The sequence below is a fragment of the Dreissena polymorpha genome, chromosome 8, assembly GCF_020536995.1.
Source record: "Dreissena polymorpha isolate Duluth1 chromosome 8, UMN_Dpol_1.0, whole genome shotgun sequence".
Taxonomy (NCBI): Eukaryota; Metazoa; Mollusca; class Bivalvia; order Myida; family Dreissenidae; genus Dreissena; species Dreissena polymorpha.
This window is the reverse complement of record NC_068362.1, coordinates 73,172,067-73,185,054: the sequence shown is the minus strand read 5'-3', so window position 1 is coordinate 73,185,054 and position 12,988 is coordinate 73,172,067. Positions and strand designations below refer to the sequence as shown.

The 12,988-nt window shown below is 36.0% G+C and overlaps 1 long non-coding RNA gene across 1 annotated transcript; it reads left to right on the top strand.

The window, feature by feature from the left end:
* The first annotated feature begins 6,839 nt into the window (after positions 1-6,839).
* LOC127840320 (uncharacterized) lies at positions 6,840-10,521 on the top strand. Its single transcript, XR_008030525.1, has 3 exons — positions 6,840-6,873; positions 7,479-7,606; positions 7,981-10,521. It is a non-coding gene; the product is annotated as an uncharacterized LOC127840320 (long non-coding RNA).
* Positions 10,522-12,988: the final 2,467 nt, after the last annotated feature.

The following is a 12,988-nucleotide window of genomic DNA, read 5'->3' as shown; positions in this document are numbered from 1 at the left end:
CGTACCCTAATACAATAATTGATTATATCGCACCCCAATTAAGCACATCCATTATATCGTACCCCATTGCAGCCTTTCAACATAGACCGCGAGAAAGAACCCGATGATGACTTTCGACTTTCGTAAAAAGCAAAAATTACACATGCATTGCTTACACCGCTTTTTGTTCTTGTTGAAAAAAATGAATACACTCATACAGTTTTAAACAATTGAACACATGTTTATGTTATAATAACTAACAGTAATGTTCATAATTATTAGCCTTGGATCGAACTTGCACGATAAGAAAACACGGCACTTCTTTTTATCGCGAAAAAAATGTATTCCTTTTTAACACATTTTTCAGATTAAAATAAAAACGCTACTCTTACTTCACATGTAATTAAATAAGTTGATTTGGGAACTAAAACAAACACGTTCGGATTAAACACGGAGGTATTTATGAGCAATAGACTTTCATGGTGTAGACATTTGCGCACGCGTTTCTAGAGAGGCATTACCCCCCGTTCACATATAGACGCCGCTTCTACTATGATCAAAGCATGGCCGAAAACGTGGCCGATCGTGACGAATCGCAGGAGAAACGTAGTGGAGTCTTCATAAGCGTAGTATGATCGCGGTAGAGTCTTCATGATCGGAGAGCTTTACGCTCTCGCCACGCTTATTTTGAACATGCTCAAAACAAACGTAGCGGGATCGTGGCCAACACGAATCGGTGTAAAGTCGTAGAAAGAGCGTAGTAGAAGCACCGTAATCGTACAGGCAGCGCGGAAGCATCGTGGAGAGATCTTCATGATCGTATTAAAAGCGCAGTAAAAGCTCTGCGTAGCGTCGTAGTATGATTTTGAATGTCGCGGACGTAAACGCAGTAAGCGTTTGACGTAGGGGCAACGTAGAACGGTCGAAATGAAGACCATAATTTTCCAAATTGCTCGATTTCAACTCCGATCGGCCTCTATCCTTTTTTCAGATCGTGGCTTGATCGGAATGATCGTCGTAAAGTCGCAGCTATGTGAGAACGGGGGGTTACGGCGGAATAGAGGGGACATGAGAAAATACGTACACATGTACCAGAAAAGCGCACGAGCGCGATTTTTAGCTTTCAAGTGTTCTTACTCGTGCGCACTTGTTACTATCACTGAAACCGTGAATTTTTTGGTCGTTTTATTGGTTTGCTATAACTTACCAATCAAACGGCCAGATACGAGAAGCTCACGTTTTCAGTGTTAATAACAATTCGTTCAACGGATCAAGTGCGCTCATTTTAGAATAAAAAATATATAATTACCATGGCTCATCTATGCCGCCATAATTATGTTTCATCATTACCACTTTAAGTTAGTAACAGTTTTGTCAGAGTCGAACTAGCAAAACAGAAACTCATTATCTTAACGTGAAAGCTATGAACGTAAATCAGAGTGATATAGCGACGAATTGGAACATGTTTACAATAATGTTTTATTATTCATGACTGTTCGTCAATGGAAACCTGTAAAAAATGTGTTTTGTCCGTAATGCGGAACAAGATAAAAAGTTTGCACTTTATCTGTCGTTACTATTTATGGTTGCGTTTATTTTCATGCTCTATTTCTGTCGATTTCGCAATGTGTTACCGGGATATTGGTTGATTTAATCCTACTTTTTAACTTTCATGTGACCCCTGAAATCTCATTATAAGAGTAATTTGACTCCTGGTTTTCAAACTATTTCGAAAGCCCTATCATGTCACAAGAATATAGAAAGATCTTACTTCGTGAAGTTTTGTAATGACCTGTACGTCATTCGATCGCTTTTCTAATGAGCTCCGTGTCTATTTAACATGTGTGTACTTTAGGTATTACCAAACGTTTACATGATTTTTTAATTGAGCGGGATGAAGACGACAGGCACTATGGTTGAACTACTATATAAACAGACTGACGCCCAATATAAAGTGTTTTTCAAGAGATTGTTTGGTTGATTATGAAGAACATTTGAATTCATTAACACTTCCATTTAGATACGTATTTTCACACATTTGTAGTCCCTCAGAAAGTTAAATTTTATTAAAGACCTTTCTTACTTTATTCAAAATTTAAAGGCTTCATTTCCAACCCTTAGATACTGATGAGCAGCAAACAGCATAAAACCTGAACAGACTGAAAGTTAATCGAAGGCTATTCTGGTTTAATGCTGTTTGCACATAGCCATTTTGACTATGCTTCTGAGACGTAAAGTGTAACAATATGGCATACACGTCTCTTACATATCCACGTACGGGGTAATTGTATTCAATATATGGTTGTTTGGCAAGTTTCCTTAAAATATCAAACATACTATATCGTATGAATTTACTATAAAATAAATATATCGTCACTTGACGTGGATTTTATTTGCATATTTGTTGTGGACAACATTTCTCCGTGGTCTTAAATGTCATCATACATGCGACCACTTTCGTATCCGTTTACAGTAAAGCGCCAATAACCTCAAGTATGAGCCCATGCTGTCGCTTTGAATAATTAAACTGAAAGAAACCGATCTCGATGTCTTTGATCCCGCTTTGTTTGGATACCGACACATGCGAAAATTAGACTACTACAATATTGTATTAGAAAAAACGTACCAATTAGTGGCAATTACGTGACGTTTCCCCATACATTAGAAACAACCAGTCACTTACGTTTCCGTTTTTTCCTCTCAGATGAACATCAGTATGGCGGAGAGCGACTTGGCGGGCAGCTACCTCGGCGTTGGTGACGTCACATTCTTGTAAGTGACGCTGACTTCAGCTACTGTGAGATCCGACTTCCGTTTTTGGAAACGATTTTTAAAATTATTGATTAGATGCGACCGGTATTTATTAATTTCAGTGACATCGATATTTTACGTTTACTAGTAAATCAAAATAGAAAAAGTTGCGTGTATTTGAAGTGTAGTTTATATATGAGTCGCGCTCTGTGAAAACGGGGCTTACTGCATGCGCGTAGTGTTGCCATAGATTAGCATGAATCCGCAATCATGGATGGCACTTTTCGCTTTAATTGAATTTTTTGTTTAATGGAAGTCTTTCCAAACATAAAATCAGTGCCGTCCCTTGTTAGCATCACGCACATGCACATGCATTAAGGCCAGTTTGTCCGGTGCGGGGCTCAATTGTAATTTTGCATATGAATGAGTTCACCGTGTAACTGCTATTCACCAGAAGGCACTTGGAGTATTTCTTGCTTAAAGTTTTTATACATCTGGAAGATAATATTCACATGTCTATATATGTTTACCCGTCTGTTATAGCGAGGGAAGCATCAAATGCCGCGTCAGTTTGCTTTTCAAAGAAGCAAATTTCTTCAAAGACGGAGAGGTAAGATTATAATGATACAGAAGTTTGAAGCTGGTCATTTCGAGCATGCTTTCACAATACTAGCTCATGCATATTAACTTACGAACAAAGTATAACAATTATATAGATTGTATGACTTTGAAGATTGTTAATAGGCTCATCATTTTTTAGCCTGATCATCTTACAAAATATCTTCTTGATCATCCGATCATCTTAATTGCTTACGAAAATTTTTACTTTATATTTGTTGTGTGTTGCATGTTTACAAAACTTATATTGAGGCAATTTATAGTGGTCGTTGGTGGGGGTAGTGGGTAGGAGTAGAGGCGGCTCATAAGAGTCGCTTCGAAGCCACTTTAAACTCGTGTCCGTTTTTCTGCGTGATTTTTTTTGTAAACCCCATTTTTAGCATAGGGTATCTTATTGCAGGTGAAGACCATAGACAGTAACGCCACACGTCAGGCCCTTGTCTCCGCCCTGCAGACGAAGCCATCTGTGCTTATCATCACCACTTCCATACTGGCTGTGGCGGCGCCACAACGTAAGTTTCAGCATAATGTGACAACTTGCTAGGTTAATTATACTTTAAAGTACGGGATACGGAGAAATATGCTTTAGGCCATCCCAGGGGTACTGGTTAGTCTATTTCCCGTACCCCGGGTACTTTGTTGTATACTAAAGGTCATAATACACCAAATAGTTTCCCTATATAATTCAATGTAAAAGCGACAACTTTGAGCGAAAATAAATGCAACATTTTGCACATAGAGACCCCCATAACCATACCTTCTCTTAAAGGCCATTCTAAGCGGAATCGATTTATGCAATAAAAAAGATATGTCATGTACAATGCAAGAAAGAACTTGACACAAATCAAAATCGACTGTTTTTGCAACTTTTTTTTTCGGCCGTTTCTTAGTGGAATGTAACCTTTTCTAGTGCAATGGTTTACTATAGTCTTCAAGTGTATCATATTTCAGGGATTCAGTAGTGAACACCTATTCATGCCCTACCATTATCTCCGCAAGATAACACCTGAATAATGGTAAAAAGTGTAAAACATGCCTTCCTGTCAACTATGATATCTTTTTAGAGAGTACAGCCCTACATGAAGCGATCATTTAGTGTATTGTAACCTATAAGACAACGTTTACTGTTAACATCGCGAAAAATAAGCACTTCTCGATACTTATAAACCTATTTTCTATGTGCATGCCAATTTTCAGACCCATCTTTCACGTAGAAATGCTTGAAAATGCATTTTATTATAACGCCTGATAAGCCATGTGGCTTTCGCGTTCGGAGCTTTGATTTATAACGGGCGTTCAGGCGTAAAACGATTACCCTAAATAATTACAATCGGTCAAAATACTGGAATATTGTTACAAGCTATGTAGAAAAAGAAGTAAACAACTATTAAAACGTGTTCATGAGCTCTTTCAGCACAAATTGTTGCGATTTGAGATGCTCAAGACGAGTTTTTGTACATTTTTTTTCTTATTTTCCTCTGAAAACGTATTTTTTTCTTAAAAACTCACGATGCTCCTTTAATTCGTGAAACAAACGCATTTATTCCGTGAAATTTGCCAAAACGCATCATATCTCACTAAAAAAATGATGATTTTCTATAAATACAGCACATTTGTGACTAGGCCTGGTTTTGCGTTTAGGTCATAATACACCAAATTGTTTCCCTATATAATTCAATGTAAAAGCGACAACTTTGAGCGAAAATAAATGCAACATTTTGCACATAGAGACCCCCATAACCATACCTTCTCTTAAAGGCCATTCTTAGCGGAATCGATTTATGCAATAAAAAAGATATGTCATGTACAATGCAAGAAAGAACTTGACACAAATCAAAATCGACTGTTTTTGCAACTTTTTTTTTCGGCCGTTTCTTAGTGGAATGTAACCTTTTCTAGTGCAATGGTTTACTATAGTCTTCAAGTGTATCATATTTCAGGGATTCAGTAGTGAACACCTATTCATGCCCTACCATTATCTCCGCAAGATAACACCTGAATAATGGTAAAAAGTGTAAAACATGCCTTCCTGTCAACTATGATATTTTTTTAGAGAGTACAGCCCTACATGAAGCGATCATTTAGTGTATTGTAACCTAAAGAATACCCGGTGTACTTTTAAGTAGTTACAGAGCCGACACTGACCAATTGAGCGTAAGTTACCGCCGTAAGTAATCAATTGCAAGTCGCGTAGTAATTTAAGATAAGTAATTCATCTTTTTTCCTTCTTGTCATATCAAAACCTGATGAATGGCAGCTTTAAGTGATCACGTGTTAGTCACGTTTAGTCACGTGGTAGTTTAAGGAAAGTAATTTGATGTTTGTCTTTATCAACAACGCCTGAAAATTGGCTTAACGTAAGTTCCCGCGTTGTAGGCACGTTGTAGTTACGTTGTAGTCACGAACGTTACCCAGCAAACATGCACATATGGGTCCCATATGGGCTGTTTCTGGGCAAACCCATATGGGTAAGCCCATATGGGAGTCATTTGGGACCAATATGGGCTAGCCCATATGCGAATGCCCACAAGGGTCCCATATAGGTCCCATATGATTGCGCTATCGGGAAAAATATGTAAACTTGTATTTATTTGATTAAAAACGCATTTCTTAAAACGTATGTAGGACTAACTTGATCTAAACTGCTAATATTCTACCCAAAAATAGAAAATCAATGCATAAGCAAATAATATGCGGCCCATATGGGTCCCATACGGGTCCCATGTGGGAGTCATTTGGCAGCTATATGGGCTTGCCCATGTGGGAATGGCGATAAGGGTCCCATATAGGTCCCATATTATTGCGCTATCACGAAAAAGATGTAAACTTGTATTTATTTGATTAAAAACTCATTTCTTAAAACGTATGCTGGACTAACTTGATCTAAACTGCTAATATTTTACCCAAAAATAGAAAATCAATGGATAAGCAAATAATATGCAGTCCATATAGGTCCCATATGGGTCCCATTTGTGCCGCCCAACAAAGGACAAAATCAGCTACCGGGCTGTTTCTGGGCAAGCCCATATGGGTAAGCCCAAATGGGAGTCATTTGGGACCTATATGGGTTAGCCCATATGGGAATGCCCTTAAGGGTCCCATATAGGTCCCATATTATTGAGTTATCAGGAAAAAGATATAAACTTTTATTTATTTGATTAAAAACTAATTTCTTAAAACGTATGTATGATAAATTTGATCTCAACTGCTAATATTTTACCCAAAAATATAAACTCAATGCATAAGCAAATAATATGCAGCCCATATGGGTCCCATACGGGTCCCATTTTGGCCGCCCAACAAAGGACAAAATCAGCTATCGGGCGCACATTTTTTTTGAAAATTCTGTTTTTGATATGGCTTTGTTTTAAATAATGTATATACTATGATTAATATGAAGTTATTTTCAAGAGATAATTTCAATTTAAATAATCGCGCAGAAAAATAAAGAATTTAAATAATATGCGCATGCGCAGATGTTAATCCCGCCACGCGAAAACATTCAAAACAAAAACACTCGAAACGGTAAGTTGTTAAATTGTGATATTATACACGTAATTATATATTTCTTTTGAAATCAGATATATATTGCTGATCACTCATCATTTATTTATCTGTTACTTCAATGAATGCCTGTGTGTTTAATAATTTAAATTGCAAATTATTAGATTTCTTCATCGCTTTGCCTTTGTCATGTATTTTCGCGACGTAAGTCGTAACGTTCGTTTGTCGCCATAGATCAATCTCTTAGTTAAACTGCTTAATTCAACTTGATTCTGCCTAAAATTCAATACAAACTATTTATAGCAGACAGGCGCATGTCTGAAAAAATGGAACACTAAATTAGTAATCATGCTAATGGCATTAGCATGATTACTAATTTAGTGTTCCATTTTTAGTAATGCATGGGAATCTTACTTATCTCATACATTGATAATATTATTATTAATTTAAACGTATAATATTATGTTTTTTTGTATATGTCTTTCATTACTTGCACGCAAGCCAAGGTTGTCTGCCTGTGGACAAATTTTAATGATTATTTAAACACATATTTGCAGAATATTTAAAAAGTCTGTGTATTAAGAAATAATTAAATTTGTAATGTTTACTGTACACATTTATTTCAGAAAATAAAATATTCACCACCACCTGGTTTGCCAACATCGTCTTTACAAGGAATGTCTAGCAGTGCATGACAGAGGCCGGTCACTCCCATTAAGTCCAGCTGAAGAGCCTTCCCAGTTCATAGGACAAAGTAACTAATTTTTGTGCTTGAAACTTAACCTTAAAATAATTTCAGTTTTGGAATTACTGCTTATAAAATGATAGTTAATTACATAAATAATTAATGTACAGATAATCCAACTGAAAAAATATAAAATACACAGTCATTTAGTGATCTATAATAATACATACTTCTACTAATAAAAGAAACAAATTGACGTTGACGGGCATTTAGGTGCAAGTTGCTATAATCAGCCCGAGCCGTACAACAGCTGTTGGGACAAATCGGGCCCGCGGCCGTTATATCGGCACACATCCGATATTATAATTGTATAAGACCCAGCTGTGATATATATTATTGTCAACATAATTTTAGGTAAAGTTTTTTTTTACTCTTGTCTTCAGATGCAGTTACACAGATTTTAACGGTGTTGGAAACAATGAGAGACGAGAACAGGGAAATGAAGTGGATGCTGCAGCGGCTCTTGGCTAGGTCAGCTTCTGATGACGAGCCAATGCAACTGCCAGAGAACATCAGTCTACCAATTGGAACACTTGAGCAAATGGATGAGTTTGAAGAGCATCTTGGTGATGAAGCTACGATCCATCTTTTCTAGGACTGCTGCATAGTTCAAGCTTTTTTATCAAATATATTAAGCAATGTTGTAAATGTATTTGACAGTTCTTTCTCCATTGATCCTAAACCATTCCTTTAAGGCTCATCTTCTAAGAAAGCATACAATCTTTTTTATCTGGAAATGAAATGGTATATATTCCTTTGCAAAAGAAGAAACAGCATTCCAGTTTTTGAAGGTTTTAAAAGACAAATATATATATATATCATGTGCAATTATGAAATACACTAGAATGTATGAAGATATCAAAGATAATAATATGGACTTGTTCTCGAACAAGGATTTGCCATTTATTTGAGTTTTGGATTTTTTTGCAGGGTTTTTAATTTCTAGTTTTTATACGCCCGTATAAAATACGGGACGTATTATGTGAAACCCCTTGGCGGGCGGCGGGCGGAAGGCATCACTTTGTCCGGACTCTAATTCAAATTGTATTCATCCGATCTTCACCAAACTTGGTCAGCAGTTGCATCTAGTTGATATCTAGGCCAAGTTCGAATATGGGTCATGCCGGGTCAAAAACTAGGTCATAGGGTCAATAAGTGCATTTTCAAAGGGGCCACTTTGTCCGGACTCTATTTCAAATTGTATTCATCCGATCTTCACCAAACTTGGTCAGCAGTTGCATCTAGTTGATATATAGGCCAAGTTCGAATATGGGTCATGCCGGGTCAAAAACTAGGTCATAGGGTCAATTAGTGCATTTTCAACGGCGCCACTTTGTCCGGACTCTAATTCAAATTGTATTCATCCGATCTTCACCAAACTTGGTCAGTAGTTGCATCTAGTTGATATCTAGGTCAAGTCCGAATATGGGTCATGCTGGGTTAAAAACTAGGTCACTGGGTCACTTAGTGCATTTCAAGGATTTAGCATGGTGTCCGCTCTCTAATTGAAGTATTTTTCATCCGATCTTCACCGAATTCGGTCAGAAGTTGTGTCTAAATGATATCTAGGTCAAGAACAAATATGTGTCTTGGCGGGTCAAAAAATAGGTCACAAGGTCACTTAATGAATTTCAAGCGTTTAGCATGGTGTCCGCTCTCTACTTGAAGTAGTTTTCATCTGATCTTCACTGAATTTGGTCAGAAGTTGAGTCTAAATGATATCTAGGTCAAGAACAAATATGGGTCTTGCTGGGTCAAAAACTAGGTCACTTAATGCATTTCAAGCATTTAGCATGGTGTCCGCTCTCTAATTGAAGTAGTTTTCATCCTGTCTTTACCAAATTTGGTCAGAAGTTGTGTCTAATTGATATCTAGGTCAAGTTCAAATATGTGCTGCTTAATTTTCAAAAATATATCATTTTGCCACTCAAATGGTAAAGCTATCAAGTTGTCCAAAACCTTCAAACGGGCGTATCTTGTGACAGTTTGGCACTCTTGTTATTTAATGCTTTCCGGTGGTTTATAGAGAAATATCAGTGAATTAAAACTGGTTCAAACAGTGAAAATTATCAGTGAGAATTATCGATAATTTTCATTGTTTACTGTGAAATGATGTCATTTTTTGACGAAATGACGTCATTATCTCAGCAAAATTCTTTAGTTAAACTCTTTAACAATGTATATAAACGGTGAAAAATGCATTAAATAAAAAGAAAATTTGTTGGATTTGGAGGATTATCGATTTTAATTAACTCGTGTTCATAGAGAATATATATTTTCTATGATCAATCGTGAATTAAAATCGATAATCCACCGGATCCAACAAATATCCTCTATATAAAATATTTTGTTTAGTCTTGCAAGTATGTTTTCTACAAATGTTCTTTGAGTACATGGTGTATTATTTGTATTGGTTAAAGATTTTATATGCTTTTGAGTAATGTGTAGTACATCAGGAAAATACTTGAAGGTATTCTGTATATGTAATATATATTTATTATCAAAATAATAGAAGTCCTTAATTCTATAGTTGTATAACTGGTCAACATATATAATGTTATAGAAAAACGTCTTATTGTTTGAAGTTATGTCTTTATTGTTCCATGAAATAGTTTTACTGTTGGTTTGGGTTTATAGATTATGAGTTTCATTACTCCATGCGGATAGAACATTAGATAGAAACATGTGTTTGTAAGCAACTTCATGTAAAAGCGGATAGAACATTAGATAGAATCATGTTTTCGTTAGCAACTTCATGTAAAATATTTTTGCTGATGTTACATTCAAAACGTTAGGAATCACCATATTATTTTAGAATTCTCTGGTAGAATAGTTAACTTGGGATCCTCCTGCTATGTATGTATGTATCCATGTATATGTGTGTAATACTTTATGTGAATAAAAGTTGAGAGTACTTTAATAAATTTTTAAGTCTTTTAACAAAAACCTTGTATTTCTTGCAGGATAATGCTATTTAGCTCTTGAACCCTTTGATATCGCTCTGTTCCAGCAAGAAGAAATAGATAAAACATTAAAAAAATGAAATTGGAAGTACATGTACAAGAATCTTTTGTCTGATGTTCAATTTGAACACAGTATTTCATGTTTGCAGCCTTCATATTATTTCTAACATAACCTGAATTTCCATTAATGCGTTGTCCAAAATTTTACAGGCTCTGTGTACCCATATTGAATACAATGCTACCAGTTTGTAGCCCATATTTAGTACAATGCTGCCCGTATGTAGCCCATATTGAGTAAAAGGGCTACCCGTATGTAGCCCATATTGAGTAAAAGGGCTGCCTGTATGTAGCCCATATTGAGTAAAAGGGATGCCCATGTTGGACCTATATGGGTCCCATGTGGGCACCTATATGGGCCCCATGTGGGCTGCCAACATGGGACCCAGATGGGTAGTGCAACCGGGCTCCACATGGGTCCTATCTGGGCTGCCCCATATACTTTCATGGGGCAGCCCAGATGGGACCCATGTGGAGCCCGGTTGCACTTCCCATCTGGGTCCCATGTTGGCAGCCCACATGGGGCCCATATAGGTGCCCACATGGGACCCATATGGGTCCCATATAGATTGTTTGCTGGGTAGTAGTTTAGCGGACACCGACGCCACCTCAGTTCATGACGGAAGAAGCGACGCCACAACATAACTTTTACCCTTATGCGGTCACGTAGTGTTTTAAACGAAGTAACTTTGTTAGTTAGCTAGTTCAGTTGTACTATCACTCGGGTAAAAGAAATGTGGGGTATACATGAACACTTTATAAGAAATAAAAGTACGCACATCTGGAAAATTTGACTAATAGTATTATTATAAATTAATGGCATAACAATATTAATGATAACAAATAATTTCGTTTTATTTTTTAAAAATAGTTTTTCCAGTTATTATTAACTATTTCTTAATGACACCGCATAGTGAAAACAGAGACCCAGAAAAAAGATACCCATTTGTCAAATAATTTACTATTGAATAAAACTATTTACGCGAAATTAATTACTCGTTAAATCGTAGCTAACCGTCGAATACCCATGTCACGTCATACCGTACGATAAGTTAATTATATAACGCTGATACACTTTTTTCTCTGTAATTTATTCACAAACGTCTTATCAAGATCGGATTGCGGCAAGATGATTGCGTCGAGCTTCAATCATTATTTAAAGCGGATTTTATACAACCACTCGACCTTAAAAAATAGGCCTTTTTAAAGATGAATGTGTATTTGATGGTATTAATTACCTCAACTTATACAATGCGTATATTCATATTTTCCGCATTTTTTTTTTAAATATGAACGTGACATAATTCATATTTTACACAGCTTTTATGACATTTATCAAACTTTACAGTGGGAAATGCTACAATACAAATGAAGTCGAGTCGTTTTCTGAAATAAATCCACGTTATATAACGTGAAATTCGGTAAGTATACACTTTGGAGACAACACCTGCAACTAATCATTATGTCTGAATTACACAAATCCGATTGACATCGTTGAATCATTTTTAATTTATGCGTTTTCGATGAAAATGAATATTTGATGAAATAATGTCGATCTCGACATTCAGCATGTCGAGGAAAATAGCGGACAACCCGATAACAACCGGCACCCAGATTTATCGCTAAGTGATTGGTTGATCGATATTAAGATAAGAATTTGATCGACAGGTGAAGAGAGGTTAATTAAGTAAAATAAATGACGATTGCGTTCATAAGTCTGCCGGAAAATTACATGATATAATTATTGAAATAAACTATATTGGACCAATGGCGAACATTATGATAAATATTTGTTTTTAAAAGTGATTAACCTTTCTTTTTCAAAGATGCGCTGAAGATGCGATTTAAGGTGGTATTTGTGGCAATCAGGAACGGCACGAAATTCGGACATGAAATCTAATATTTAAACATCGAATATTTGATTGTATTTAAATAATAAAAACACGAATATTCGAATTACATTTCGGTATTCGTTTCCCAATCTAATGAATACCGATAGCAACGTTTATAATAGTATACGCCGTGATACTCGATTGTCATCATGCTTGTGTGAAGTTATTATTATTACATATGAGCACTTTTATAATGTATAGGTTATGGTGAAAGCACTAGTATTTTAAACGGTCAAGTCGATACAGCACATAGAAACTCTTATTAAATTCTCTATACCCTTGTCTAGTTCGTTATAACGGCAATACATGTAATAAAACACAATTGATACTTATTTCGTGGGTGTGATATGTTATTTAAGGAAATTCTAAGATATTGATATTTCGTACTAATAAAACAGTAGTGGATTTTATTTACTGATTGCACTTTTTGTTTTGAAATCTATGCGTTTTATTTTTCGTTTGGTTTAGTGATAAAACAA